Source organism: Cibotium barometz, chromosome 25 (assembly GCF_041138505.1).
Source record: "Cibotium barometz isolate CiBa-2024 chromosome 25, ASM4113850v1, whole genome shotgun sequence".
Taxonomy (NCBI): Eukaryota; Viridiplantae; Streptophyta; class Polypodiopsida; order Cyatheales; family Cibotiaceae; genus Cibotium; species Cibotium barometz.
Window position 1 is genome coordinate 2,557,026 of NC_141070.1, and position 25,234 is coordinate 2,582,259.

Here is a 25,234-nt window from a genome sequence, read left to right on the forward strand (position 1 = left end):
CAGATATCATCATATCACATTCACATCCATTCACATTACATCACATCCATTTAGATATCATCACATGCATTCACATCTCATCGCATCCACCTTACATCTCATCCATCCATTCACATTACATCACATCCATTCAGATATCATCATATCACATTCACATCTCATCGCATCCATTGACATCTCATCACACCCATTCACATCCATCATACCCATTCACATCCATCACACCCATTCACATCCATCACACCCATCACACCCATTCACATCCATCACATTCATTGCATCCTCATCACATAACATACATTCCATGCACATCTATCCTCATCACATCGCATTCATTCCATGCACATCTATCCTCATCACATCGCATTCATTCTACCCATATAAAAACACATTCATTCCATCCACATTACATCATGTACACATCTATTCATATCACATCTCATTCATTCCATCTACATTACATCACATCCACATCTATCCATATCTCATCACATTCACATCTATCCATATCTCATCACATCCATTCACATCTCATCACATTCATCCACATCCATCCATTCGTTCACATTCACATCTATCCACATCCATCCATTCATTCACATGTACATCTATCACTTCACATCTCATTCTCATCCATTTACATCAAATCACCCCCATCCATTCATTCACATGTACATCTATCACTTCACATCTCATTCTCATCCATTTACATCAAATCACCCCCATTCACATTTCATCACCTCTCATTGACATCTCATCACATTCACATCCACATCCACATCCATTCACATCACATCCACATCCATTCACATCACATCACATCTCATCATATCCACTCACATCACATTCATATCTTATCACATTCACATCCACATCCATTTACATCACATCACATCTCATCCACATCTCATCACATCTCCTCACATCTTATCACATTCACATCCACATCCATTTACATCACATCACATCTAATCACATCCACTCACATCTCCTCACATCACATTCACATCTCATCTTAATTCTTTTTCTAAAGAATTAGCCATAGGAATGACTATTCTTTTGGGAGATAGAGATATACATAAAAAGCATTCTAAATAAGCATAAAGATTTAACTTTTTGTGATTAATCATTAAAGCTCTTAGAGAAAGCTTGATTTGCATTAAAAATAATTAATTAGAAACTTCTCAAGCTTGAGAGGGGTTGAGAAGTGAAATCATATGAGAATATTAACAAAAACCATGAAATTCCTTCTTACCTCTAGGTTTGGCTTGCTTCTTTATCTAGAAGTGAAGCCCCCAACCAATCAATTGGTTTAGTGAGTTGAGAAGAAAGCTCTAAGAGTTGTTGAAGAGAGAGAGAAGCTCCAAGCTCTCCAAAAGTAGAGGATTTTTAAGGGATAATTAAAAAAAGGATTATTTTAATGTAATACTGGCATTGTATAGCTCACAGATGAGAATACAAAAGAATAAGGGTCTATTTATGGGTGAGGGAGGTCACTAACTGAGTCCAACTAAGTTCTAGAATTTTGCAGCTTTAGTTTGACTGAATTTGGACAAGATTTGGACAAGTTTATCTCCCATTTAACTCCCAGTTTGATCCAGGAGAGAGAGGAGAGATAAAAATATCTCAATATTTTTGAATTAAAAACCCTCCCACACATGTGAAGGAGGAACCTACCTCAAAGGTATCCACTTCCTTAACCAAGGTGTCAAAAATTCATTATTTCTCTAAAATATCTCATTTTTTTTAGTAATATCTCTTAATTCTTAACTAATAAACCTTTTACTCAGTCAACTCTTCATCTTATGTGAACATGTACTCATTTTTGGCAACTCTTCATCTTATGTGAACATTTACTCATTTTTGGGTATTTTCTTTTATTCTTTGGATTTATCTCATCCCAATACTTGGATTAATCCTATTGGCCCATAGAAACCTTAATTGGACCATAATCCCCCAGAAATTTTTGAAAATCTAGACCCTTAGGCTAAGGTCCCTTATATCATTTTTAATTGATTCTTAATGCACATTGGAAAGTTCATTTTGAACTTTTGTTGCACCGAAAACTATTTTAGACACTAGGAAGATTTTTATATCCAACGATATCTTAATTGTGGATTACCTCTCTCTAGACATTTACTCTCTCTAGGCCAAAACAGGGTGAAACAAGATCTTTCTCCTATTTCAGAGAGGGAAATAATTACAAGAACAGAAGGAGAGGTTCTTATACCTTTACTCCTCAAAAGCTAGAGGGAGGAATCTTACCCAATACATATTTTTTCTAAGATGTTCAATCAATTTACCTTCTCACAAACATCTATCATGTTTGTGTGCAAGAAAGTACTAGGTGATGACATGGTTGCCTTTCTTGGAGAGCACTAGAGTATTGTAGAGGGGGTGCATAAAAATGACACATTCAAGTGTAATATAATAGATTCTAGTATCTCAAAGCTCATTCCACGTTATACATACGCTTTTATTATGAGCGGTGGATGAAAAAGAAAAATTATTGGGTTCCAATGCAGGGTAGATGAACAAGTTGTTTTACACCTGTTGACATATGTGTTCGGTTGCCAAGTGTTGTGGTGGAAGTTGTAAGTGCAAGTAGACATTGGAGCCTCCTAAATGTTAGGGAGCACCTTGAAATCATAGGAGGTGAGAGTATTTGCAAGGCACAATTCAAGGTAAATATAGGAAGATTCATAAGTGAATGGATCCGATGGCCTTGGTAGATACCGACTGGGAGGCTGAGGGTATATCGATGAGTTAATGAATTTCTCTAGAACAATACCTTCTAAGCTTCCTTTTCAAATCATTTTTGTAAAATCTTTTATGATTTACCAATAAAAAGAGCAATGTGTATTTTCATATGTTTTCTTGGATTGTAGAAAGTTGTCCCATGGATGCGAATTCTTATAACACATGAATGGTCAATTCATTATAGGTTGGGAAAATGGTTTTATAGCACACATGATTGGAGATGATAGTTGTTCAAATCTAGGGTGGTTTTATGGCACACAGGATTGTAGAACATGGTTTTCAGTAGTATATAAAGACATCCTACATATGAAAGTTGTGACATTATTTCTTACTCATAGCTCATAACAAAATCTAGCCTCCCATGGATGCGAATTCTTCTTACAAAATAAGGATGCTCCTAGCAAGGTTGCTACGCCCCCTCCAGTCTCATAAGATGACTTAGTGTATTCCTCTGTTGGGGATACAGATGATAAATGTGTCGTGTACTCTGAAAACAGACAAAAAGACCTTGAAGAGCCATGGACTCATCCGTTGAGGACCAGCAAGGCCAATCAACCAAATCCATGCCTGTATTCAGAAAACAATTGTACCACCTTGTTCCATTTTTCTACCTCGACGCACGCATGGGTATCTTCGACGACCCAAAGCCCGAGCACCGTATGGTCAGCACCCTCTAGGCTCTTTTGCAGGTCACTTAGCGCTTCACTCATATGCCACTTCCTTGGTCCCTCATCCACCGTACCGAAAGCTCACCATTTAAATGTTGAGATATCGAGTTCATTTAGTGAGGTGGTGTACACTGATGACCCGCCTGGGGGATAGGCCCCACACTTACACCACTGGCATGGTTGGTGAGATCATGGGTGATATGCAAAAAATATAGCACACAGGATCCTGCACAAACTGCTGTATTTTTTGCAGCGGTACTGTAAGTGTGTAGGACAAACCAGAGTGTTGTTTCTGGTAAATTTGTGTGTCTCGCAAGATGTCAAATGATGGCATAAACGAGATTGTTGCTGAGAAGCTTGACAAGAACAACTTCCATGCTTGGAGGTTCAGGTTGACAAATTTCCTGATGGGAAAGGGTCTTTGCTCGGTCCTACCAGGTTAATTTCTTTTACCTTGGTCAGGGACTATCATACAAGGTCCTTGGTTATCCGTTGTAGGACCTTTGGGCTGAGTCATATTGTAGAAATCTATCGGCCATCTGAAAGGTCTTGAAGTGTTTGGGAACCTATTTGTTGGTCTCTTCTACCCTAGAGCTTTCTTCTTCTATAACAATTTTGGCTTCTTTTGTTGCAAGCGCTTACTTCTTATTGCGTGCTTTACATGCAGAGCATAAAAGCTTTTTCCGATCCCAATCCTGGTGGATCATTTGGTTTCCCTCATGAATGGTCGCCCAAGGATGTAGTCATTTAAAATTGGCTAACGTCTGAAGTTCATCACCAGAAAGGTGTCGCAAAAGGTAGTTCTAAGGATATTTATTTTCAAATCCTTTAATAGACCAATGGGTCTAGCAATGACTCCATCAGAAAGTTTGACCAGTAATGTTATGTCATCCATCATGGTGGGTGCTCCCCATTTTTACCTGCATTGTTTTGGTAACAATGCTCACTCCTACTTCTCCATCCAATATTGCTATGATCTGGAGGCCATCAAAGGCTATCGACAATGCAGCCATTGATTTCATCACCTTCAAAGTACTATCTAAGCTTATTTACTCAAACTCTAGGGGTGCTAGTGATCTCGTGGGGTTCAACAAGCTCGTCTTCCTCTGATTCATTAGAGCTATCTAGCTATATGGATTCTTGCATTCCTTTCCCGAGGCATCCCTCCATCCAATCCTTTAAATATTTCCATAATCTTGGGCTACCTTAAACAAGGATTGGAATCAAGGTGCAAGAAAAGTCATGTATATGAGAAGAGATAAAGGAAGACAAACTGGCAATGTCTCTAGGAGTTGAGGGCTGTTCCATGAGGAAGGTCGTCTTTGCTTGTTCTTAAGCTCTTATGTGTATATGGTATTTGGATGGGGATTTTTGTGTGGGGGTGGCGGTTTTGGGAGCTCTCTAGTATATACCTGATCTTCTTCTGTGGGTCTCATGTTGGAGACCAAACGACATGGTTTAAGGTAAGTAGTAGGAGGCTCATCTTCTATTTGAGCTTGGCAGTCCCTGACCAATTCTTGGGCTACCAAGAGTCTTTCCTTCTTCTCTATGGGGTTAGGGTATTTGGTAAGCTTTTTAGGGAGCTGGTTAGTGTCAATTAGTTCCCTAGCTCAGGTGGCTGAGCATAGCATATCTTCCTCTTTTGACAAAGAGGTTGATGCATGAGTGGTTGTGCCATCCTTCAAACCACTCTTTCCAATCATTCCTTCCTCGGCGTACCTATGGCATCATTGGCAACTAGAACGCTCACCACCTTCTCACTCAGGAGTCTTTTCAATAGTTCCTAGCCCATAGTACCCAGGAATGTAATCAAGATCTTTCCATACAATCCATATTCTATTCAATCATTCCTCAGCGTACCTATGGCATCATTGGCAACCACAACGCTCACCACTTGCTCACTCGGGGGCCTTTTCAATAGTTCCTAGCCCCCATAGTACCTAGGAGTATAATCACGTAAAAACCATATTGTAAGATTCCTCCCTAGCCCCTCAAGATGTCCATTTTCTTCCCCTGTAATCAATCCCCTTTTCAGAATAATAAAAGATCTTGTTTCTACCTGTTTTGACCTAGAGAGAGAAAAAGTTTTAGAGAGAGGTAATTCAATCTTTAGATATCTTTGGATGGAAAAATATTCCTTATTATTAAAAAAATTTCCCCAAAATAGAAGTTTAAAAAGAAATTCCTAAGGTGCATTAGAAATAAATTATAATGTGCACAAAAGACCTTAGTCTAAGGGCCGCTGTTTTAAGAAAATTTTGGATTAAGGTCCAAACAAAGGTTTGACAGGCCAATGAGATTAATCAAAATGTAGAGAGGAGATAAATTCAAGAATAAAAGAAAAACCCCCCAAAAATAAGTAAATGCTCACATAAGATGAAGAGTAGACTAAGGACCAAAGAAAAGAATTTAAAAATTGAATTTTGACACCTCAGTGTGGGGATCTCCCCTCATGAAGTAGGCACCTTTTTCTCATCATTATCCCCAATTTTTAATCAATAAAATGAGATATTTTTATCTCTCCTCTCTTATGTTTCAAATCTAGATCCAAAAAGTAAGTTGAACTGACTCAAAAATGATCAAAAATTGACCAAACTGATCTGAAAAATTATAGAATTAGTTTGCTTGGTTAGAGGCTCACTTTTTCCTATAAATAGAAGCCTCCCCCTTTGTAAAAGCTTAATGGTGTTTATGCATTGTTACTCTACTCCTGTCCTGAGCCATCTACATTGGATTTTTTTATAATTCAATTGTTTTTGGCCTAATCCTCTCCAAAGTGAATTGGTGGCCACTATTACTTCAAACAAGAGTAGAACCCTCAATCCCTCAAGCCAAAGGAGAGCGTACAAGCTCCATGTAAGCTAATTTTCTTACTTTGTTTACGAATTTTAATGAAAAATCTATGGTTTTCTTGATTTTTATGTTTTATAAATGATTGAATGCTATGCCTTTGATTAAAAGGCCACCCCCTTCTCTTCTTTACATTTTAACCTTTCTTAATCCTAAAAAGATTAACTAAGTGATTAATTAAACTCTTCTTATTGTTTACTCTCTTGAATTTAGAAAATTATGTAGATTAGAGTTCTATAATTCTAAATTGGGTTAATTAAGTTAAGTGAAGAAAGATAAAAATGAGAAATGGTCAGCCATACAAAGGAGGTTATGGCAAAATTTTCTAGAATTTTGTGAAAAATTTATGTTATTCCAAAAGAGTAATTCCCACCATTTTTGCATCTAAAAGAAATATTCTAATTACTCCATGTATATATTCACATATGAATATGCATGGATATCATTGATATTAATTATTAAATTTGATTTCTATGCATAGAAAGATGCATAAAGAAACCTTTTTTTTAATAAAAATGTTATTCTTATTAAATTTTATTTTTATGCATAGAAAGATGCATAATGGAATTTTTTTAATTATAAAAGTGTTATTCTTATTAAATTTGATTTCTATGCATAGAAAGATGCATAATGAAAATTTTTAAATTATAAAAGTGTTATTCTTATTAAATTTGATTTCTATGCATAGAAAGATGCATAATGAAAATTTTTAAATTATAAAAGTGTTATTCTTATTAAATTTGATTTCTATGCATAGAAAGATGAATAAAGAAATTTTTTTAATTACAAAAGTTTTATTCTTATTAAATTTGAATTTTATGCATAAAAAGATGCATGAAGGAATTTTTTTAATTACAAAGGTGTTATTCTTATTAAATTTGATTTTTATGCATAGAAAGATGCATAAAGGAATTTTTTTAATTACAAAGGTGTTATTCTTATTAAATTTAATTTTTATGCATAGAAAGATGCATAAAGGAATTTGTTTTTCGTCATCATACATAATATAAACACTACTGTACATGATAGCCTAATACCGGCGCTTATACCGACGTCATTAAACGGGGTCTAAAAAAGCCCCGTCTCATCGGTATAAACGCCGGTATCTGTGTGCCGGAACGACGACGTCGGTATAAGCGTCGGGGATTAATACCGGCGCCTATATCGGTGTCTATACCAACGTTACACCGATGCCTATACCGACTAGCATACCAACGTCTATACTGGTACCTGTACCGGCACCTATACCGGGGAGTATACCGGTGTCTATACCGGCGCCTATACCGACGAGTATATCGGCGTCTATACCGGCACATATACCGGCAACTATACCGGGGAATATACCGACGCTATAGCAAATTTTTTTTTAGACAGAATGGTGTTGCCTGGCTGTTGCGTGGCTGCCTGCAATGAACAGGACTCAACAGTAGTAAACAGACAGCACCATTCTGTCTAAAATAGAGCACAAAAGACAACCGTGCTCGTTTTTTAATTTTTCAGATAAATAAGAAATTAAATTAAACATTAATACTCAAGAATCTTTTGATCATATACCAATAGTTTGAAGGTCATCCTACATTATGGTAATGCCTCCCAATTGACGGTCTCTCCTTCTTCTTCAAGCATCTCAAATAAGGCCACAAGGCCATGTTTGTGAGTGTACTTCTCTTCTCGCCCGCCTACTTGGTGGCCGATTCATGGCCACAAACGACTACACAAACGATTAACAATTACAACTTTTAGAAATCAACATTTAGCCCACATACATACATTTAGATAAACAAAATTGCTACAAATACTTACGAATTCATGGCACATGATTTCGTAACCACCACTCCCAAGATGAGAAGCCCCTACTGTTTGGAGTCTTGCCCTTGCCACCTCTCTTTGTTGTTGAAACCTCTCTGGTGTCTCTGTGAGCTCCTGAGCAATGGCTTCCCACTCCCTGTCATCTAGCCAAATAGGTTTCTCTTTCCCCTCTCTAAATGCATCCCTCGCCTCTGACCTACGATGCCCCATCAAAATGCAAGCTGTATACTGTATCCACTCATTAGAGACGACATTCATAGGGTCAGATGGCTGAAACTCTTGCTTTATCTTTGTATTTATGTAATTTTTCTTCTCCTTATCTTGCTGATCCCATTTAGTCATGACAGAGTTGTGAAACTGTATAGTGCACAATTGTCGAATTCGTGTCTTCATTGCCTTCCCTGCACTATTCATTATTGGTGCCCCATCTCTAATTGTGTATATCTTGCTGTTGTCATGGTCATGTGCACCCCAGGGAGTGGAAGGTGAACCTATGGGTGTGCTATCAAAAGATGAGAGCGAAGGATGACGCTCACGTGGTGGTGGTGTCACAGCATCTGTGGCACTACCACCACAACAACCTCCCCCTGAAGACCTACTACGTGAGCGACGTCTATGTGAAGAGGTGGTAGATCGAGCTATAAGAGGAGTGGAAGGCTATGTGGTATGAGGTGTGGGAGCTGTTGTCGTACCTACGGGTGTGGGAACTGGCGTCGTGAAGCTAGATGGTGAGGCAGATGTCCCTCCTCCAGAACCCCAATAACTCTGAGCCATGGCTCTCTGCTCTGGAGTCATGGACGAGAGAAAACCATATAACTGCTGGGGACTCATGCCCTGCGGTGTAGGGTTAAATGAGAAATCAGGACTGTAGTCGAGCGACGGTGAGTCATCACCCATGGCCTGTTGGACAAAAAACCATATGACAAACTTGTGCGAAATGAAAATTACACGGTAAACAATGAAAGAACCATATGACAAACATTAACAATGATAAACAATAATGGTAAAACCATATCAATTTGCACCTGCACTAGTGATTATGATGGTAAACATTAACAATGGTAAACAATGAAAGGACCATATGACAAACATTAACTTTCCTAAACAACAATGGTAAACCATATCACTTTGCACCTTCAATGTCATAAAATCATTACAAATATGTCATAACTATTTTCATAATCATTAAGATACATCATTTTAAAAATCATTATCTATTCTATCATCCTCATTAAGATCAGTAGCCCCAAAGAGATCTATGTCTATGTACATTTCAGCATCCTCATCATTAAAAGTCCCTTGATGAAGGATGTCCTCATCATCTATGTCTTCTTCCTCAACATGTTTTCCAGCTTCATTGGTTTGCACCTCTTCATTTGGATCTTGCTCTAGTTGCTCCTCTTCATTTGCTTGCTCCTCTTCATCATTGTTGATATCGGCTTGTTCTTGCTGCTCCCCACCACCCTGTGAATCCACATCACCCTGTTGTAGCTCAAATTCTTCAAAAATTTGCTTACTGCGGGGGGCGACTTGAACCACAAATAGCCAGCGTGGATCTTTTGGATCCGCTTTAAAGACAACCTGCTCACAATGCTCTGGGCGCACAAAAGTATCTTGCTGATCGGTCCATACCTTTGTGGAGTCCACTTGGATGAGGCCACTCTTGTCTCTACGTACAGTTGCATGTGGCCCATTTGTGATTACCTTGAACCACTTCACATCAAAGATAAACAACTCAAAACTTCTGAAGCCAACCTTTAATATATCTTGAATGGTTCCAAAGTAATCAAGCATTCCAGTAATTGTGTTATCATCACTTGCACTTGCACGACTTTCTTGAACAAACTGTGCTGTGACACCACAATCAAAGGTTGCTCTTCTTTGGTCTATTCGTTCTACTCGAAAATGACGTCCATGTGACCAAAACACCCCATATTTGTGATACTACAAATAGCACATAAAGATTGTTGATGGACAAACAAAAACTGAGACATGTAGAGAAAAAAAAGAGAGACATGTAGAACTTAAACACTTACATGCCAATCGCATCCTTTTGTAAGCTCCTCCTCCTCCTCTGTTATAGTTAAACCAGCACGTTTGGCTTCTAAAATTGTAGCTTCTAGCCATCTACCTGTGGGAAAGTCCGGAAGAGCTTGCATACCTTCTGGATATGGGAGATTTCTTGTAGTGCGATTCCTTCTGAAACTTAAATGGTCTTGTACTCGCTATCGCTTGAGAGCTTCATATGTCTCAATCCACTTCTCCATTACATGAGAGTTCAAGATACAAAATTTGTTGATTTTTTTCCTCAAATTGTTATCCATCTTTCTCTTAATGCCTTGGCCTTGAGGTTCCTCACCAATGACTCACCTGTTAGACTATTGAGACCATAGTCGAGGTATCTCTGGATCTGAAGAACTTAAATATTCAATGATGTAAACAAGGGACTCTTGTATCAGCCACCCTTCTGACATACTACCCTCCGGGCGAGCCATTTGGCGAACAAATCCCTTTAATGTCTTCATAAACCTCTCCAAAAAGAACATCCATCTTGAATGGACTGTTCCAGCAACTGCAACCTCATCTACAACATGAACTAACAGATGCATCTGGATTGTTAATAAACTTGTAGGGAAAAACTTCTCTACCATGCAGACTGCCTCTATGGAATTTAAACGCGATGTCTCCAAAGTGTCTCTCTTTATCTCTTTTGAAGAAATCCAGCGCACCAATGTGCTAATCTTATAGATAGTAGCTCTAATGTCGTCAGTGAGGCAATCTTTTATTGCTATGGGTAGCACAAATTGTAGAAACTTGTGCCAATCATGACTCTTGAGGCCACTAAGATCATCATCCTTTGTAAATGCACTTTTCAAGCAATGCATACAACCTGTAGGAGTCCGAAACTCTGAAATTGTCCTCTTCACTTGTTGTTCCTCCATCTTACTAAAAACCCATGGGGCTCTTGGAAGTAGCACCTTTCCATTGGGTCTAGTGCAAGCCCACAACTCTTGCATGCAACCTATCTCTTCCAAGTCGTCCCTTTGGCCTTTAGTCTCCTTTTTTCCTCTCATGGTCTTCCACAGAATGTCATCTACATTCTTGAAAATATGCATCGGGTCAAGCAAACGGTTTATAAGGAGATCACCCCAATAGGGGAGTTGGTGAAAGATAGAGAGCCTCTTCATCCCAGGACATGCCAAGTTGCCACATTCCTCCCATTTGATCTTCCAATCGCTTGCCTTCAGTGCACTTGGAGGAGATCTTCCTAGATTACCATCCCGTAATTCATGATTTTCTGGAAGATACCTAACATGTCCTTGGTAAACATTCTTTCGTAATGATTTTGAGTATCTTGAATCAAGTCGAGGACCACATACAGGACATGCATTGTAACCCGATATAGACAAACCTGAGCATTCTCCGTAGTTAGCCAGGCCAATCATGCATTGTCCACATGAGAATACCTTGCACAGTTGCAAGTCTTTGGCCACTGTAAGATTCCTCCCCCACCCCATTTTTGATGTCTAGTATCTTTCCCTGTAATCAATCCCTCTTCAGAAATATAAAGACCTTGTTTCTAACTATTTTAACCTAGCGAGAGAAAATATTCTAGAGAGAGAATATTCAGATTTTGAATATTTTTGGATAGAAAAATATCTCTTATAATTAAGATGAATTCCCCTGAAACAGAAATTCAAAAAGAATTTTCCAATGTGCAATTGGAATTAATTGGAAATGTGTATAAAGGACCTTAGCCTAAGGGTCTAGATTTTCAGAAATTTTTGGATTATGGTCCAATTAAGGTTCCTATGGGCCAATAGCATCAATCCATGTGTAGAGAGGAGATAATTTCAATTTGTAAAAGAAGATACCCAAAAATGAGTAAATGCTCACATAAGATGAAGAGTTGAAAATGTACAAGGTTTATTAGTAAAAAAATATGAGCAATATTAAAAATATGAGATATTTTGGGTATCCAAAAATGAGTAAATGCTCACATAAGATGAAGAGTTGAAAATGTACAAGGTTTATTAGTAAAAAACTATGAGCAATATTAAAAATATGAGATATTTTGGGTATAATGATTCCATTTTGACACATATGTAAGGAAGGGGAGTTCTTTAAAGGAGGTGCATATTTCACATAAGATGAAGAGTTGAAAATGTACAAGGTTTATTAGTAAAAAAACTATGACACATATGTAAGGAAGAGGAGTTCTTTAAAGGAGGTGCATATTTCACATAAGATGAAGAGTTAAAAATGTACAAGGTTTATTAGTAAAAAACTATGAGCAATATTAAAAATATGAGATATTTGGGTATAATGATTCCATTTTGACACATATGTAAGGAAGGGGAGTTCTTTAAAGGAGGTGCATATTTCACATGCTTGAATGAGTTTTAAACTCATAAAAATTGAGATATTTCATCTCTCCTCTCTCCTCATTCAAGTCTAGTTCCAAAAAGTTAGCTTAACTGACCTAAAAATGGTCAAAAATTGACCAAACTGATTTGGAAAATTCTAGAATCAGTTTGTTTGGTTAGGAGCTCAATTTTTCCTATAAATAGAAGCCTACCTCTTGTTGAAAAATATATAGTGTTTATGCATCGTTACTCTACTCCACCTAAGCCAAGAACTGTGAATTCATTAATAATTCACTAGTTTTTGGAGCTTCCCTCTTTCTTCAATCCCCATTGGTGGCTCCATCAACATACTTAACCAATTGATTGGTTGGGGGCCTCTACCGTGAACAAAGAATCAAGCAAATTGTAAGGTAATTAGTGAATTTTGATCATTTTCTATAATTTCTCAATGTTTCTCTCTTCTCAACCCCTCTCAAGCTTGAGAAGCTTAATTAGAATGGTTTTTGAATGTCATTGAAGTTAATTGATGAATGGTAGTGAAGAGTTACATAATTTGATGAATGCTATTGAAGTTAATTGATTAATGATAGTTAAGAATTACATAAATTTCTATTTATGCTTAATTCAAATGGTTTTTATGAAATTTCTCTCTCTCACTCAAGAAATGGTCATACTCATGACCCATTCTCAATCCAAATGAAGCTTTTCATAAAGCTTTTCCTTAATCCAAGATTAATCTATACCTGAGGTCAAATTAATGGCTTTTTTCTATGCTTTTAGTTTATGTATTTCATGAATATTAATGATTCAATCCATTATGGATTATTGATCCAATTAGGGATCATTCTAATTAATTCTTAATGATAAGCTTTATCCCTTAGAAAAAATTAAGATTTATCAGTCATAGCAGCGAAGCTATGGTAAAATTTTTATAAAAATTACGCATAAAATAATTTCATTCAAAGCATGAAAAGAGGACTTCCTACCATATTCTAGGAATTATCATCCTAGATTAATTGAAGATATTCATAGAGAAATTGATTTTTATATTATGCATAATTGATTTTCATGCATAGAGGTATGCATAATAGATTATTATTTTAACATAAAAGTGTTACTTTTATCATAATTAGATTTCATGCATAGAGGTATGCATAAAAGATTATTATTTTAATGTAAAAGTGTTACTTTTAGCACAATTAAATTTCATGCATAGAAGTATGCATAAGAGTTGATTATTTTATTATAAAAGTGTTACTTTTATCACAATTGAATTTCATGCATAGAAGTGTGCATAAGAGTTGATTATTTTATTATAAAAGTGTTACTTTTATCATATTTGAATTTCATGCATAAAAGTATGCATAAAAGTTGATTATTTTATTATAAAAGTGTTACTTTTATCATATTTGGATTTCATGCATAGATGTATGCATAAAAGATGATTATTTTATTGTAAAAGTGTTACTTTTATCATAATTAGATTTCATGCATAGAGGTATGCATAAAAGTTGATTATTTTATTATAAAAGTGTGACTTTTATTATATTTGAATTTCATGCATAAAGGTATGCATAAAAGTTGATTATTTTATTTTAAAAGTGTGACTTTTATTATATTTGGATTTCATGCATAGAGGTATGCATAAAAGATATTCTTTTATACTAAAAGTGTGATTTTCATCATAAATGGATTTTATGCATAACTTAGATGCATAAGAGAAATTCCTTTATTCTAAAAGTGTAATTCCTACCAAATTGAATTTATTTATAAGAAAATGCATAAAAGATTGATTTTTACTTCGAAAGTATTAATCTCCTTAAATAGAATTTATGCATAAATAAATGTGTAAAGAAATCTTATATAAAATATAAGAATTCTCTTGTATTCTATAAATAGATATGAGATGTGATAGGAAGTGATAAGAGGTGTATAAGATGTGACAAGAGGTGATATAAGATGTGACAACAAGAGGTGATATGAGATGTGATAAGAGGTGTATAAGATGTGACAAGAGGTGATAAGCTCGGGGGGGGGGTCACTCACAAAAAATGTGAATATCACGTGCGTTCAACAGAAGCATAATTTTAATTTATGAAACTTACAGAAATATATTTACATAAGGGTATGAATTAAATTTTTTCCAAAAAAATTTACAGATTCATAAAGAAAAGGGGATATTATATAGATTAAAAAATTCACAAATAAGGGATTTAAAATATAGGCCTTGAACGCACGTGATAGGGATATTTTATATATAGTGACCCCCCCGAGGTGATAAGATGCTTATGAAATAAGTTATGAGGTGATAAGATGAATTAAGATTTGATAAGATGTGTATGGGATGAGGTAAGAAGTGTATGTGATAGGATAAGATGTATATGGGTTGTGATAGGGCGAGAATGGATGTGATGTAAAAGATTGGATGTGAAGGCATATGGGGTTATATGAATGGGAATGTGGAAATGGATGTATGTATGTGGATGTGTGGTTGTGGAGATGGGAGTGTGGATGTGTGGATGTGGAGATGGGAGTGTGGATGTATGAATGTGGAAAGGGATGTATGCATGAAGATGTTTATGCATAGATGTGAATGTGGATGTAGATGTGGCTGTATAGATGTGAATGTGGAATGTGGATGTGGATGTATGTATGTATGTGGATGTAGATGTGGATGTATAGATGTGAATGGGAAGGTGGATGTGGATGTATGTGAATGTGGATGTAGATGTGGATGTATAGATGTGAATGTGGATGTAGATGTGGCTGTATAGATGTGAATGTGGAATGTGGATGTGGATGTATGTATGTATGTGGATGTAGATGTGGATGTATAGATGTGAATGGGAATGTGGATGTGGATGTATGTATGTATGTGGATGTGGATGTATGAATGAGGATGTGATAGTAGATGTATGCATGTGCATGTGGATGTATGGATGTGGATATGGATGTGTATGTATGAATGTGGATGTATAAATGAGGATGTGAAAATGGAGGTAAGCATGTAGATGTGGATGTATGGATGTGGATGTGTATGTATGAATGTGGATATGGGATGTGGATGTATAAATGAGGATGTGAAAATGGAGGTAAGCATGTAGATGTGGATGTATGGATGTGAATGTGGATGTGGATGTGGATGTGGATGTATGGATGTGGATATGGATGTATGGATGTGAATGTGGATGTGGATGTGGATGTGGATGTATGGATGTGGATGTGGATGTATGGATGTGGATATGATGTGAATATATGATATGTGATGTGAAGGAATCTGAAGTGAAGAGATGGAAAATGATGTGATTGGATGAGTACACATATAAATGGAATGTGGAATAAGTAATGTGGATTAATGAGGGATAATGTGGAAAAATGAGAGTTAATATAGAAATTGTATTTGTGAATTGTTTGTAAATGCTGTTTGTAAATGGCTGTTTTATGTCAAGAATGCTGGGGAAGCATTTTGACCGTCTTGTGATTAAGGTCGTGAAGACCTAACTGATAAAGTTGCAACTGCTGACGGAGAGTCAATGGAGGACGTCTCCCGTAGCAAGGTCGACCGAGGTCTTGACCAGCCTCCGTTCGATTAAAATGGTGAGCTTCCGGTACAGTGGATGAGGGACCAAGGAAGCGACCTATGAGTGAAGCGCTAGGTCACCTACGAAGGATCCTAGAGGGTGCTGACCATACGGTGCTCGGGCTCTGGGTCGCCTAGGATACCCACGCGTGCGTCGAGGAAGATATTGGAACAAGGAGTAAGAGTTGTTTTCTGAAACCGGGCATGGATCTGGTTGATTGACCTTGCTGGTCTTCAATGGATGAGTCCATGGCTCTTTTTTATGGATCTGTTGGTTGATCTTGCTGATCTTCAACGAGAGTCCATCTTGATTTTTATGTGATTATATTGCCGAGTATTATGGGCTAGGAACTATTGAAAAGGCCCCTGAGTGGACAGGTGGTGAGCGTTCTAGTTGCCAATGATGCCATAGATACTCTGATGAAGGAATGATGGGAAATTATGAATCAACCGGATAAATTGGAAGATTGTGATCAGTGGTATTATGGTTTCATTAAAGGATTGTTTTAAAGTTAGCTGATGCTAAGAAAAAGGCAATTTCATATTGGGTGTGTAAGTGGTGTGGCTAGTTTTATGTTTGCATGAACTTCCGGCTAGGGGGCCTTGGAACTCTTTTCCTTAGTACCCGGGACAAAACCTAACCAAATTCCAAATTGGATCCCATCACTACAGTGGTTGGGCGGTTGGCTAACCCATGGGATTGGATGGGGCTAGGCTGGACTGATGGATCCATAAATCGAGACTCAACTTTTATTATTACGATAGATAAAGTAAATCCTGGATAGTAATTGTTCTATGGATAGGAATCAACGGCTGTGCCTCTTGAATGGGAAAAAAAGCGTTGATCCCAATGATCCAAGTGCAAGTTTCTTCCTTGATCCGACTAAATATCTTATAGATGCAATTGGATCAGTTTGATCAGAAATGATCTTGACTACGTTAGAGTAAAAAGTTATCCTGGTGGAATCGCCCGTGCTTTCCGGTAAAGGAAGTTTTTCCGGGTTCGGTTTTGGAACAACCGACGGATTAGTCTCTTATCCGGATATCCGTGGGTGAGGACCCGAGTGTGGGACCCCTGTCCCGCGCGAGAAGTGCTACTTCCGCTACTAGTACCCCGAATCCGTTGCTCGGTGGGAACAAGGATCTCACAGTTGGTATCAGAGCATTTGGCTAATAAAGATCAACTGAGAAACCAAATATGTCAAAAATTTATCAAGAAGCACAAAAAGGTTATAATTGTGTGATATAATTCATACAATTTGATATTCAAACTGCAATTCGTAATTTGGTAATTGGGTCTTCAGATGGAAATACCATAATTATATAGAATCCCTGACTTGCTTGAGGCCTAGATATGATGGTATTTACCTTATAATTCCAAGGGCCGTGACTACCCGTATATACCGAGAGTATACTATAGCTCTTTACTGACAGTATATACGAGTAAATCTAAGACTTGAAATTATAAGCGTTAATGCTATCCAGATGATGAATTCGAATGTGGTTGATATGATTTTTAATTCTGTTTGGGAACTGATGAAATTGATTTGGATTCTAATTGAAAAATGATAATTTCTGAAATTTAGTTAAAATGTAATAAGCTGAGCGAAACCACAATGAGGATGAATGGGACGAGTCCCAGTGATAATATTCATAACTGGAATGATAATAATGATTTCAGCAAATCACTATGAGATTAGTGGATTGTGCTGTCAGATTGCTACTGTTAACACTTGAGACGGTAGATTAAGTTAAGGGATGACAAATTGAGAACTTGCTTAACTAAAATTCCTGTGGAGGAATGTTCAGAAGGAAAATTTTCAGTCTAATGGACCATTATCGTGTTAAAGATATGAATGATATGATCTGAATGAATTGTTATTTAATGATGAGTTCTATATAAGGGATAATTATCCCCGTATTCTGTTGGGTTGACCAGAATATAAGGAACCCCAGAATAAATTGGATCTTAAGAAAAAGAGTTGTCCTCTACCTTGCGAGATGAGGACATCTCACACTTTTCAAGTGGGGTAGAATGTAAGATTCTTCCCCAGCCTTCGAGGTATACAGGAGTAAGAATCTTCCTTTCTGATCTTATAATTATTCTCTCTCTAAAATAAAAGAAAGATTCTGTTTAAAAAAGGAAGAACCTTGTCCCTGAATACTTCTCAAGAGTCCCACCTATTTTAAGGATTCAGAACAATGAGTTCAGAAGTGAGAATCGATGTTTTGGATATCAAGGTTTTGGTCTTCATTCGAGTACGGCCCAAAAGAAGTTCTTTATCTCTTGGGAAGTATAAGAAGTTATCTCCCAGATATTGTGGACCAAAGAAAGTAGGTGATTTAGCTTACGAACTTCTTTTACCTCCTCATCTCAAAGTTCTGAATGCCTTCTATAGAAAAATGTGCCAAACCCAAATCATGGAAAGACGATAAAACTTCAGTGGCAAGTTACCGTTGGCTTCTAAGTTACGCTAGCTCCTTCCTTTATATAAGTCGTAACTTTTACTTGTCGTTCACAGTAATCTTACTCCCATCGATCTCCTTTCTTTCTTAATCTCCTTCATGGCTTGGCAACAAGAATTAGTTTTATTCATAATGATTCCTCACCTTCAAGACGCAAGTGAGTGTGTGAAGAAGGATTTTATAGAACAGTATGAGCGCTCACTTTTCCCTCACTTGGGAACTTCTGTAGCTCAGACCAAATGGCGGACCTATCAAGACATAACTAGGGTAACACCCTGGGGTCAGCAGCACTTTCGTAACAATGTCCGCTTAGCCATGGTTATTGAAGCTTTGGGTTTGGGTCCCCGATACTACTGTGTCATGAGATCAAGGCATCTTGGGTTTTCTGAGCGGGTCTTCTTACTGGCGTGTTTTCTTCCTCATGAGAAGATATGCCTTTACCCCATTTTTGGCTTGCCTCTCAGAGGTCCTTTTGTTAGATCACCTCATACCACTGAGATAGGTGCGGCAATAACCAACAGAATTATTCCCATAGATGAGTTACCTTATACTTGTGCAGCTTGTGAGTGCTGCTTTTGTGACCATATGATGGACGGGCTTATGGAAGTGTAAAGAGTTCTTCTATCTTTACTGTATAAGTTTCGAGAATGAATAAAGTTTAAATCTTGTTCTTATCTTACTCTCTTTGAGACTTTTCTTGGTGGTTAATCTTGATTAAAATTTTTCTCTAAGTCTCATATTCGTGTATCTTGCGAAATTACCCTAGTTTGCAAGATGAGGACATCTCGCGTTTTTTAAGTGGGGTAGAATGTAAGATTCCTCCCCCACCCCCTTTTTGATGTCTAGTATCTTTCCCTGTAATCAATCCCTCTTCAGAAATATAAAGACCTTGTTTCTAACTATTTTAACCTAGAGAGAGAAAATATTCTAGAGAGAGAATATTCAGATTTTGAATATTTTTGGATAGAAAAATGTCTCTTATAATTAAGATGAATTCCCTGAAACAGAAATTCAAAAAGAATTTTCCAATGTGCAATTGGAATTAATTGGAAATGTGTATAAAGGACCTTAGCCTAAGGGTCTAGATTTTTGGATTATGGTCCAATTAAGGGTCCTATGGGCCAATAGCATCAATCCGTATGTAGAGAGGAGATAATTCCAATTTGTAAAAGAAGATACCCAAAAATGAGTAAATGCTCACATAAGATGAAGAGTTGAAAATGTACAAGGTTTATTAGTAAAAAAATATGAGCAATATTAAAAATATGAGATATTTTGGGTATCCAAAAATGAGTAAATGCTCACATAAGATGAAGAGTTGAAAATGTACAAGGTTTATTAGTAAAAAACTATGAGCAATATTAAAAATATGAGATATTTTGGGTATAATGATTCCATTTTGACACATATGTAAGGAAGGGGAGTTCTTTAAAGGAGGTGCATATTTCACATAAGATAAAGAGTTGAAAATGTACAAGGTTTATTAGTAAAAAAACTATGACACATATGTAAGGAAGAGGAGTTCTTTAAAGGAGGTGCATATTTCACATAAGATGAAGAGTTGAAAATGTACAAGGTTTATTAGTAAAAAACTATGAGCAATATTAAAAATATGAGATATTTGGGTATAATGATTCCATTTTGACACATATGTAAGGAAGGGGAGTTCTTTAAAGGAGGTGCATATTTCACATGCTTGAATGAGTTTTAAACTCATAAAAATTGAGATATTTCATCTCTCCTCTCTCCTCATTCAAGTCTAGTTCCAAAAAGTTAGCTTAACTGACCTAAAAATGGTCAAAAATTGACCAAACTGATTTGGAAAATTCTAGAATCAGTTTGTTTGGTTAGGAGCTCAATTTTTCCTATAAATAGAAGCCTACCCCTTGTTGAAAAATATATAGTGTTTATGCATCGTTACTCTACTCCACCTAAGCCAAGAACTGTGAATTCATTAATAATTCACTAGTTTTTGGAGCTTCCCTCTTTCTTCAATCCCCATTGGTGGCTCCATCAACATACTTAACCAATTGATTGGTTGGGGGCCTCTACCGTGAACAAAGAATCAAGCAAATTGTAAGGTAATTAGTGAATTTTGATCATTTTCTATAATTTCTCAATGTTTCTCTCTTCTCAACCCCTCTCAAGCTTGAGAAGCTTAATTAGAATGGTTTTTGAATGTCATTGAAGTTAATTGATGAATGGTAGTGAAGAGTTACATAATTTGATGAATGCTATTGAAGTTAATTGATTAATGATAGTTAAGAATTACATAAATTTCTATTTATGCTTAATTCAAATGGTTTTTATGAAATTTCTCTCTCACCCAAGAAATGGTCATACTCATGACCCATTCTCAATCCAGATGAAGCTTTTCATAAAGCTTTTCCTTAATCCAAGATTAATCTATACTTGAGGTCAAATTAATGGCTTTTTTCTATGCTTTCCTTAATCCAAGATTAATCTATACCTGAGGTCAAATTAATGGCTTTTTTCTATGCTTTTAGTTTATGTATTTCATGAATATTAATGATTCAATCCATTATGGATTATTGATCCAATTAGGGATCATTCTAATTAATTTTTAATGATAAGCTTTATCCCTTAGAAAAAATTAAGATTTATCAGTCATAGCAGCGGAGCTATGGCAAAATTTTTATAAAAATTACGTATAAAATAATTTCATTCAAAGCATGAAAAGAGGACTTCCTACCATATTCTAGGAATTATCATCCTAGATTAATTGAAGATATTCATAGAGAAATTGATTTTTATATTATGCATAATTGATTTTCACGCATAGAGGTATGCATAATAGATTATTATTTTAACATAAAATTGTTACTTTTATCATAATTAGATTTCATGCATAGAGGTATGCATAAAAGATTATTATTTTAATGTAAAAGTGTTACTTTTAGCACAATTGAATTTCATGCATAGAAGTATGTATAAGAGTTGATTATTTTATTATAAAAGTGTTACTTTTATCACAATTGAATTTCATGCATAGAAGTTTGCATAAGAGTTGATTATTTTATTATAAAAGTGTTACTTTTATTATATTTGAATTTCATACATAAAAGTATGCATAAAAGTTGATTATTTTATTATAAAAGTATTACTTTTATCATATTTGGATTTCATGCATAGATGTATGCATAAAAGATGATTATTTTATTGTAAAAGTGTTACTTTTATCATAATTGGATTTCATGCATAGAGGTATGCATAAAAGTTGATTATTTTATTTTAAAAGTGTGACTTTTATTATATTTGGATTTCATGCATAGAGGTATGCATAAAAGATATTCTTTTATACTAAAAGTGTGATTTTCATCATAAATGGATTTTATGCATAACTTAGATGCATAAGAGAAATTCCTTTATTCTAAAAGTGTAATTCCTACCAAATTGAATTTATGCATAAGAAGATGCATAAAAGATTGATTTTTACTTCGAAAGTATTAATCTCCTTAAATAGAATTTATGCATAAATAAATGTGTAAAGAAATCTTATATAAAATATAAGAATTCTCTTGTATTCTATAAATAGATATGAGATGTGATAGGATGTGATAAGAGGTGTATAAGATGTGACAAGAGGTGATAAGATGCTTATGAAATAAGTTATGAGGTGATAAGATGAATTAAGATTTGATAAGATGTGTATGGGATGAGGTAAGAAGTGTATGTGATAACATAAGATGTATATGGGTTGTGATAGGGCGAGAATGGATGTGATGTAAAAGATTAGATGTGAAGGCATATGGGGTTATATGAATGGGAATGTGAAAATGGATGTATGTATGTGGATGTGTGGATGTCAAGATGGGAGTGTGGATGTGTGGATGTGGAGATGGAAGTGTGGATGTATGAATGTGGAAAGGGATGTATGCATGAAGATGTTTATGCATAGATGTGAATGTGGATGTAGATGTGGCTGTATAGATGTGAATGTGGAATGTGGATGTGGATGTATGTATGTATGTGGATGTAGATGTGGATGTATAGATGTGAATGGGAAGGTGGATGTGGATGTATGTGAATGTGGATGTAGATGTGGATGTATAGATGTGAATGTGGATGTAGATGTGGCTGTATAGATGTGAATGTGGAATGTGGATGTGGATGTATGTATGTATGTGGATGTAGATGTGGATATATAGATGTGAATGGGAATGTGGATGTGGATGTATGTATGTATGTGGATGTGGATGTATGAATGAGGACGTGATAGTAGATGTATGCATGTGGATGTGGATGTATGGACGTGGATATGGATGTGTAGGTATGAATGTGGATGTATAAATGAGGATGTGAAAATGGAGGTGAGCATGTAGATGTGGATGTATGGATGTGAATGTGGATGTGGATGTGTATGTATGAATGTGGATATGGGATGTGGATGTATAAATGAGGATGTGAAAATGGAGGTAAGCATGTAGATGTGGATGTATGGATGTGAATGTGGATGTGGATGTGGATGTATGGATGTGAATGTGGATGTGGATGTGGATGTATGGATGTGAATGTGGATGTGGATGTGGATGTATGGATGTGGATATGATGTGAATATATGATATGTGATGTGAAGGAATCTGAAGTGAAGAGATGGAAAATGATGTGATTGGATGAGTACACATATAAATGGAATGTGGAATAAGTAATGTGGATTAATGAGGGATAATGTGGAAAAATGAGAGTTAATATAGAAATTGTATTTGTAAATTGTTTGTAAATGCTGTTTGTAAATGACTGTTTTATGTCAAGAATGCTGGGGAAGCATTTTGACCGTCTTGTGATTAAGGTCGTGAAGACCTAACTGATAAAGTTGCAACTGCTGACGGAGAGTCAATAGAGGACGTCTCGCGTAGCAAGGTCGACCGAGGTCTTGACTAGCCTCGGTTCGATTAAAATGGTGAGCTTCCGGTACGGTGGATGAGGGACCAAGGAAGCAGCCTATGAGTGAAGCGCTAGGTCACCTGCGAAGGATCCTAGAGGGTGCTAACCATACGGTGCTCGGGCTCTGGGTCGCCTAGGATACCCACGCGTGCGTCGAGGAAGATATTGGAACAAGGAGTAAGAGTTGTTTTCTGAAACCGGGCATGGATCTGGTTGATTGACCTTGCTGGTCTTCAATGGATGAGTCCATGGCTCTTTTTTATGGATCTGTTGGTTGATCTTGCTGATCTTCAACGAGAGTCCATCTTGATTTTTATGTGATTATATTGCCGAGTATTATGGGCTAGGAACTATTGAAAAGGCCCCTGAGTGGACAGGTGGTGAGCGTTCTAGTTGCCAATGATGCCATAGATACTCTGATGAAGGAATGATGGGAAATTATAAATCAACCGGATAAATTGGAAGATTGTGATCAGTGGTACTATGGTTTCATTAAAGGATTGTTTTAAAGTTAGCTGATGCTAAGAAAAAGGCAATTTCATATTGGGTGTGTAAGTGGTGTGGCTAGTTTTATGTTTGCATGAACTTCCGGCTAGGGAGCCTTGGAACTCTTTTCCTTGGTACTCGGGACAAAACCTAACCAAATTCCAAATTGGATCCCATCACTACAGTGGTTGGGCGGTTGGCTAACCCATGGGATTGGATGGGGTTAGGCTGGACTGATGGATCCATAAATCGAGACTCAACTTTTATTATTACGATAGATAAAGTAAATCGTGGACAGTAATTGTTCTATGGATAGGAATCAACGGCTATGCCTCTTGAATGGGGAAAAAAGCGTTGATCCCAATGATCCAAGTGCAAGTTTCTTCCTTGATCCGACCAAATATCTTATAGATGCAATTGGATCAGTTTGATTAGAAATGATCTTGACTACGTTAGAGTAAAAAGTTATCCTGGTGGAATCGCCCGTGCTTTCCGGTAAAGGAAGTTTTTCCGGGTTCGGTTTTGGAACAACCGACGGATTAGTCTCTTATCCAGATATTCGTGGGTGAGGCCCCGAGTGTGGGACCCCTGTCCCGCGCGAGAAGTGCTACTTCCGCTGCTAGTACCCCGAATCCGTTGCTCGGTGGGAACAGGGATCTCACAGCCACTCTGCTGCTTTGACATGTCCTTCACTTCAATTCCGTTCCACAAGGTGCGTAACTCATCAATAACTGGTGCCAAATATACATCCATGTTCTTCACCTTGTACTTTCAAGACAAATTTAGGAATTTTGGGAATTATTCGAGTCCCATTTCTTATAGGATTGGTTGAAAACTCGGTATTTTTGTGTAGTTTGAGCTAACATCTATTTGTTGGTGCACTCTTTGTGCCAATAGATTATATCTTGACACAACTATTTGGCGTATTTGTTTGTAGTTGTATAGATACATACGTGACACTAAACTTAATTGAGATTATACAACACCTTTCATATGAAGAAGATAATGTTAAATACTATCTCCACTTTGAGACATTGAAGTAAAAACATGGGGTTTATTTAATTTGCCAAAAGAATTCTAAATATCATTATAAAAAGGAACCTTAGAAAGGAGAGATCTCTAAAGGGTGTGGTGTTAGAAACAACAAAACAAAAAGTAAATCTCAATGACAGTAACAATATGCTAAGTTTACGATTGATCCACAGATAAAAACCCATCTTAGACACTATATCAAGATTATAAATCATGATATATATGCTCAAATTTGAGGGACATTGAAGTAAAAACATGGGATGATAATGCCAAAGAACACTTGTTACATTCAATGAGATTGTTACATTCAA